General features: G+C 39.1%; 2 long non-coding RNA genes across 2 annotated transcripts in view; both read left to right on the top strand.

Annotated features, from left to right (window-relative positions):
* Positions 1–3,034, top strand: LOC307170260. The gene is made up of 3 exons (XR_013823323.1): positions 1–205; positions 2,715–2,904; positions 3,004–3,034. It is a non-coding gene; the product is annotated as an uncharacterized lncRNA (long non-coding RNA).
* A 2,909-nt stretch (positions 3,035–5,943) lies between these two features.
* LOC307170401 overlaps positions 5,944–8,210 on the top strand; it is a 5,401-nt gene continuing 3,134 nt past the window's right edge. Inside the window, exon 1 of the long non-coding RNA XR_013823370.1 lies at positions 5,944–6,032. This is a non-coding gene — a long non-coding RNA (uncharacterized lncRNA). The remainder of the gene's footprint in view (positions 6,033–8,210) is intronic.

Here is an 8,210-nt window from a genome sequence, read left to right as displayed (position 1 = left end):
ATGAGAAACTGTTGCAGTAAGTGTTTCACGCGATATATTGTTATACGACGGATTTCGTTGCATATTTAATTCAGCGCGTGAATTAAATACAGATACTTTGTGTTTTTAGTCTAATTTTGTGTAAAAATGTCTTAACTTTTGGCGGCAGAATCGCTTAATGAGTCACGAGGACGAAGTACATTGGATATGGTAGCTGTCCGTTGAGGTATGTTCTGCTTTGACAAATGTTGACATTTTATGGCCACTTTATTTTCTAATAGCAAAGATATAGTATCTTTCTCAAACACATTTAAGATTCATAATCTTTGTTAAGGCTGTTTTATTGGACTACGTCTGTGTTTGGCTCATTTCCATGTGATTAAGACAGTAGGTGTTGGATACAAATGACCTCATCAATCAAAACTAATACCATTTTAATAACACCCCATTATTAACTGTCATAACAGTTTTGTGACTTAAAATTGTCTTTGCATAGCCTATTCAAAATATGCTCTTTTTCAGTAACAAATTACACTAAATCTAAACCTAAATCATTTATTAGGACAGTAATATCACTGTTTATATGAACTCATAGTGTTTAAACCTCTATTCCCTGGTTTTCTGTCATATAATTGATGCCAGATGGAGAATTTGTCAGGACAAAATATGGGGCAGCGGCTCCCTGCCAGTCGAGAGCGAGTGTGTGTCCCGCATAAATTAACCGACAAGCGTGTCTTGCCATTTGGCCTATAGCAGGTGTCAGGAAAGATGTTTGCATGGGACGAGATCAGAAAAATGCTGTTTAGAGCTCCGAATAACCAGTTTGGGCCTGGACGGTGTTCACAGTCTTTATTTTTCAGGATTGAAATGCTGTCGATTTGGATTTGATGGATAATTGTGGCACTCCGGTGGCCGTGGGCCCAGAGGAGGAGGACGAGGGTGTGATGACAGACCAGCTGTCCTACACACTCCTGTCTGTCAGAGCCAATGGCAGGACGTGTTTCTGCATGCCTAGACATGTTCACCTGATACTCATTGTGGCTGATGTAATTCAATTCTCACTGATAATGATGGTAGAGACGCTTGAATAAAATATATAAAGTTACATTTGAAATTCACTTCATTCATAGAAAGATGGAGTGCATCTGTCATTGTAATCAGTGTAGTGCTTTAGCTTGGCCAGATAATGACTTGTAGCTTGACCCTCTGTGACCCTGTTGACCTTTGACCTTGGTTCCACAGGGGTCACATGTCAACTGTCCACCTTGCTGTGGGACAGCAGAGGCATCTCGCTCACACGGCTGTCCAGAAACGTGCATTTCAGCACACAGCTGAATATCAAACTTTTCATAAAGAAATTAATCCTATTTTAGCACCATACTGTCTCTCTCTCTCTCTCTCTATATATATATATATAGTTTCATGATTTAATTGAAAAATTAAATGCAATTTTAGATAAACTGAATTTTCCAGTTTCACACAATTGAAGTTTTTTGTCTATCTGTCTATCTATCTATCTATCTATCTGTCTGTCTTTCTGTCTATCTATCTGTCTGTCTATCTCTATATGTCTCTATCTATCTATCTATCTATCTATCTATCTATCTGTTTATAATAGATCCATCTGTCTGAGCTCTGTGACTCTGAAATACTGTTACAAACCCTTCATCAGGCCACTCCATGTTGCCATAGCGACGTGATGGAAGCCATCCCAGCTATACAATTTTAAGGGGGAGGGGGGTAATCATAAGAGGTTTAGGGCCAATTTTGGACACAGAAATACCCCCCCGCGCACACACTCCAGTGCCGAGGGTCCTGTTGTTCGGGGGCCTCTCCTTCACTCTGGGGGTCTTTCATCTCACTCAAGGCCTCCACCCCATTGATATGTTTCTCCCTCTCTCAAATGTTGAACGACTATGGCCACCCCCACCATCATCCTAATTGCTTTTGTCTGTCCAAGGCTCTCGTCATTTCTCCATTTCTTTGACTTCCTCTCCAACATTTTTGTCCCTTTTCAAAACCTGCAGATTCTTTGTGCTGTAGTTCCCTTTTTTTCCTTTTAAAGAAAGATTCGGAAATGGACATGTGGCCTCTCGGATGATTCTGCAGGTCAGAGGTCTTGATTCACTATTCCTGAAGGTAACCAGCGGGGGGAAAAAAATAATTGTTAATATATTATTTATTTACTCACATTGATTTTTGAGGGGAAGGTCGCACTTAACGGTTTTAAAGATTTTACAAATCAATATTAGCATTAGCTTGGGGAAAACGCCTGCATAGTACTGCTAGCCATTTTATCTAATTTCAACAAGATTATATATATAACATCCTCTTTTAATATGATAAATTAACTGATAATCAGAATTCTGGAGTTGCGATGTGGGATTTCCTAGGCTTTGTGCAGTGTTGCCTTAGAATTTGGCCAAAATTAGGAGTACCTGCTGTTTTGAGGGACCTTTATTGATCCCTGCTATGAATTATGGGCAGAGTTATTCGCTAAGTCCTGCTCTCACTCAGGTCCTCTTTTGGGGTTAAATGCACTAGCTGCAGCCACTGTCTCAATGTGCAATGGCAGGTCACAGATCAGCTGCAGGGGTACAATTTATCGGCTGTGGTTACTCTACCTCCCATATCTCTCTATCTTTCATTCTCATGACCCATGACGGTTTCTCAATAGGTTTTATAAATTAAAAGATTGATAGATCAGAGGTAGTTTGAACATCTTCTCCTCTCAGGTTTTGATAGATGCAATCCCCCAAGTGCTGTTGTTTGTCGGTGTGAGTGATGGCGCAAACTCCAGAAAACGCACTTCATTGCCTCCATCCAGTCTGCACGGAGATCCCACAGAGGAAAAAAAGAGAAATGAGACTGTTTCCTGAGGTAACAAATGGGTAAAGATGGTTGGAACCATTTCTTTTACCAGTCGTAATACATCTAAAAGTCCATATGTCAAAAGCACATACAAATGTCCTGAAGCCCTTCACAGCAATACACTTCCTAAAGTTTATACTGCTTTCCTAACAGCTTTTGGATCAATCAACCACCTATCCGAGACGATTTATCTCCAGAAGAGATTTCATTGGAGACATCTCTAGTTGCCTGGAAAACAGCTCGCACTGATGCGTCTGCAGGCGACTGGCAGCTGGCCTGAACGGACAGGATTTTCTTGCTATGCTAATGTCCATAGCTGCAGGCTAAGCGTTCTAGTATAATGATGCTAATACGCCAAAGCCATATGGAAAAAGAAAGGCAGGACTTTTACAGAGAATACCAAGCACAGTATGCATCAGTACAGAGGGTTTGATTCAAATGACAGATTTTAATGAGAATTCCTGACAGAGCACTAACACATTTTGGCATGTTGTTTTGCCGTATACGTGGTACAACTGGAGCATGTTTGGAAAGGGTTGCTGGCTTACGACTTACCAGATGTGCTTCAGTATGCTTTATACTAATTTTGAAACTTTATGCATATGCAACATTTTAAATATTAAAATATGGTTATTTAGCATTTTTAATTCAATTTTGTGTAAAAAAAAAAAAAAAAGTATTTAGGAAGAGTGTTATCCGCTTATTTTATTGTTTTATGAATACTATGTATTCGGACTTACTACTCATTTCACATTCTGTTTTTCGCCTACTATATAGTAGGAAATTAGGTATATTTGGATGCAGAGATCATTTTTTCTTAATAATTGCAACAAAAACAAACTCTTGAGTGTTAATTATTGACACAATATGGCACAATACTTTGCTGAAATGTTATGCTAAAATCGCATTCACGAAACAATCTCGATTAAGGTCAATTTAAGACATGTTGAAAACACGAAACAGCCTACATTGAGTTCTTTAGGGTACTTTTCTGAGTAAAAAGTTTCAGTGCATATTTTAAAACGGTGGTGTTTTGGTGACTTGCAGTTCGCTGCTGTAATATTTTCTCCCAAACGGTCTGTAAATGAGACAGCGTTATTAAAAGTCCTCTTTACACGAGTTTAAAAGCACCAGGCAACACCGCATATTTGCATAAAAGCATCATTTTTGTGTGGTTCATCTCTCTTGGGGCTGGTTTTGTGTGCGTGCTGTTCATAAGGTATCTCTCAGAACTATTAGCCGCAGAAAAAAGAAACATTAAGAGTTCTGTTATTTATCACAAGCAAAACTCGCCCACGCAGCGGCACCTGCATGTACACAGGATTCATAACTGCAAATTCAATAAACGATTATGCGCTTGCTAATTGGCTTATAATTAAATATTCAGTGTGAGAGAGTGAGTGATACTTGGGGAGAAATGAATGGCTGACATGTTGTCCATATCTATTTTCGTTAAAAGAAAAAGTAAGAATAGATCCGTAAACATACTTTTGAATTTATTCATTTAGCAGATGCTTTTATAATTCAAGCCATTCTGTTGCTTAAATGTGACAGTTTTTTCTCTCAAAAACATCTTTTTGTGGGTGGGTCCCACATATAGGAGGCCCTTAGGGGGTCCCAGCACCAGTAATTGGCCCTGGCCCAGGCCCCTGGACAGCTTTCCCGGTTGTCCCCCGCTGTCGATGGCCCAGATTGGATGTTGCAAGAGCCAACTGACCAAATGTTTGGAGATAATCCAAGAATTGTTGTATTGGCTTATATATTTGGATTGAAACATGGATTGTCCAGCCATATCTTTGGAACACTCAACCGTAGAAATTATTACTGAATTTTTGTGGAAACTTTGCTACTATTTCTGATATTTTATGTGATTTAGGAACAATATCTGGCAAAGATCAAAATCAGGCATCCATTAAGCCTGGCAATCATCTGAATTGGGTCAGTGAGAACGGCTAAAGTCCCTGTTTGAGTCAGGCTCAGACGTTTTAAATCATAATCACGTTCATTTGGCCACTGAGCATGCAGGAGGACCTCCGTTAAGACCATGTGAGGTGAAATACTGAGGAATGGCATGCGGAAGTGCTAATCGGATGAATGGATTGGGACTTCTTGGATTTCCAGCTTTGTGGAGTTAGCTGCTATGCTAACAGGCAAAAGGTAAGCGCTAACCCTAATCTTAAGTCATTATGTATAGGCCTGCTATTTTTTAATCTTTTTGCCATTTCTTTTTAATCTATAGGAAAGTAGAAAGCTGATAGGAAAGAACTGGGAGAAGAAAATGGAATGTTATTGGAAGGTACATTCCAATGTAGGTTTTGAAGATTTCTCATTCAAGTTGATGAAAGCTGTACTTGTAAGCTGCCTTGGATACAAGATGGCCACCAAGTAACTAGATGCCTCCTGAGAAGTTAGTATTGACATTGACAATTTTTTCACTGTTTTTAGTCAATCTACAGTAGGTACTGTACACTGAATCGTTATATATTCTATCATACTTGAACAATATCATATTTTGCACATTTAACTTTGCTAGTTTTATAGTAAATTAACAAATTTACTGTACTGACAACTACAGACACTGCATCCCTTGCATCCACTGTTTTCTCGCCAACAAAATCCCAGTTTCCCACTTGTAATTCGAACTTTGTGGTTCCATTCATGTGCGTTCAACTCATAAATACAATCTTTTTGAACACACCATTTGTCTCTGCGCTACTTACATTTTTTGAATGTTTGATAACGTTTACCATTGTTTCGCAAGTTTTCGAGTGAATCCACGAGAATTTCACGCGAGAGCGAAACCAGATTTCACAATGGGTTCAGCTGGTCATGTGAATCACCTTGTTGAGCAAAATACATTGACTTATGTGTGAGCGATGCTTAATATATCACTACAAAAAGTACATTTTATTTTAATATAAATATGATTTTTTTTAATGAATTTAATATAAACCCTGAAGTTTTTCTAAGACATTCTTAGCAGCTTATGGCAACTCTGTGAGTTTTAAAATAATTAAAATAAATAATTAAACTACAAAATAACTTATCACACTATACTAGTAAAATTTTTGTATTTCTCTTTTCCAGAAAAGCTGCCACACCTTTCATAAAGGGCTCAGGGCCAGCGTGTAAAGACAAGCTGTTTGAGTAAACTGTTTGTCCTGTGAAGGCGACAAGGAAATGTAAGTGAAATCATTAAATGAGGAACTTCCATCATAAAAGAGGAGTTCAAAGAGATTCCTGCCTTTATTAAAACGGCCCTGACAGCATGCGGCGTTAGCATCTGTATCGCAGCGTGGAGTTTATGGAGAGAATTACAGAGACTGTGCCTCCGTTCCAAAACCTTGCGAGTTGCCATGTTGTCCACCGCCTTCTAAGACAGCAACAACTTAACTAGAAATGTAGAAACATACACCGGCAGCAACTTTACACAGTTATGTCTGCAATTAGCATTTATAACAGGACGCTTGATTTAAATAGTTTTGAAATGGTGTTAGCATATTGCTAAGCTAACTATGAAATACTCTTATAAGCATAAAAACACAATGATTGGGTAAAATAGTTGCATTTTTTGCATTTTAATTGGATTGAACTATAGTTTTATCACTAGTTTTGCCTTTGAATGAATTATATTTCTATCAAATTGTCTCTTATCATAGAATGCTGCCTATGTAGTTCGCTCCCTTTGTTGCCTAGTTTCTAAAACTTTCTTGTCTCATTGAGGTTTGTATGCTGACAGAATTCTGTGTGAGAAACTGTTCTCGTAGAAGAACCCAAAACCGTGCCCCGTTGACCTTTTCAATTGTGAACCATAACTTAATTATACTAACGCGCGCACACACACACACGCGCTTGCCTAAAACCAGAGGACGCTCTGAGAACCCTCAAAGGATCAAAGGCTGCATACCAATGCGATCTCCTGGCGTGTGAACCGCAACTGAGCCCTTTAAACACACGCAGACCGCCACCGTCGTCAACGGGGACTGGCACGCTGTTGCTCCGGAGGGAACGCCTCCCTCTGCAGCTCACAGAAAGAGGGAGAAACAAAAGACTGATACAAAAAGACAGATGGATAGAGAGAAAAGTAGTGAACAAGAATAGAGCTTTAAGAAGAATAGTTACTCCCACTATTAGAATGGCTTAAGGATGGATGTAGAAATAGTTACTTTTTTTCGTTTTAGAGTCTCCATCCACATTCATTGTATGAAAGAGAGCAACCTATAAGTTCTACTAATCACCTTCTTTTATGTATAACAGATGAGATAAAATCATGCAGGTTTGGAATGACATAAGCGTGATTAAGAAATGAGCACAATTTTAAATTTCAAAACTACTCATTTAAGCGTTGAAAGCACTACATGTATCCCTGCTGCATTTATTGAATCCCATATCCTGTGTGCCAGGGTGGAAGTGGTCCGCGCTCCCTTCCGTCTCTGTTATCTGAGTGTGTGGTATCGCAAATCTGCATTGCAGCTGTCAACTCGCTCTCTCACGACCTGCAGTTTTATGGCATTTACCACAGACGCTTCCCTCCAAATAGTTTTCTTCTTCGTTCTGGAGTACCTCAGGGTTCAATCTTGGGCTCCCATATTTGTGGAGGAATTGCTGGGCCAACAAACGGCAGTTTGATGCAGCCGCCTTTCTACAGTGAGATCTGAATGGGCCGGTAATGAGATTTGGCTTTTATTGTTGTGACACTGACAAACGACACATCCTCGACTCCACATCAAAGACCTCAGGGATAGATTTACAACAAAAGACTTTCCCCTATGTCACTACTGTCCACACCCAGGGAATTATGGGAGTCTTGTCACACAAGCATAACTCACAAGCACTGTATGAAGTCTCCAATCAGTTTGTCACGTTCTGTGGATCAAAAGCGTAAAATACCACATATGTAGACAATCAAGGGGAACTTGCACAAACCAGCCGCCAACAGAGTCCCAGATTAAGTGCTTCTTTGACAAATCCTGATGGTTGTATTTAGCTTTGTCTTCATTTTTATGAGACTTGAAGTGAAGTGTATCATTTTTAGGAAATTAAAATACTTTCTTTTTTTCAGGGAGTTGATCAGATTGGCAATTTGACAATGATTTGTTCAGTCTGGTTTGTGAATTAATGGTTCAGTCCGATTTGTGAAGGATTCATTCAGTCTGATTTGTGACCAGATCATTCATTCCGATTTGTGAATGATTTGTTCAGTCTAATTTGTGAATGAATGGTTCAGTGAGATAAATGATCGGATTGTTCAGTCTGATTTGTAAATGATTCATTCAGTCTAATTTGTGAACAAAAGGTTCAGTCTGATTTGTGAACATGTCATTCTGTCCGTCTTATGAATGATTCAGTTTGATTTATGA

The sequence above is a fragment of the Squalius cephalus genome (genome assembly GCF_949319135.1).
Source record: "Squalius cephalus genome assembly, chromosome: 13".
In the NCBI taxonomy this organism is placed as follows: domain Eukaryota; kingdom Metazoa; phylum Chordata; class Actinopteri; order Cypriniformes; family Leuciscidae; genus Squalius; species Squalius cephalus.
This window is presented reverse-complemented; position numbering and strand designations above follow the sequence as displayed.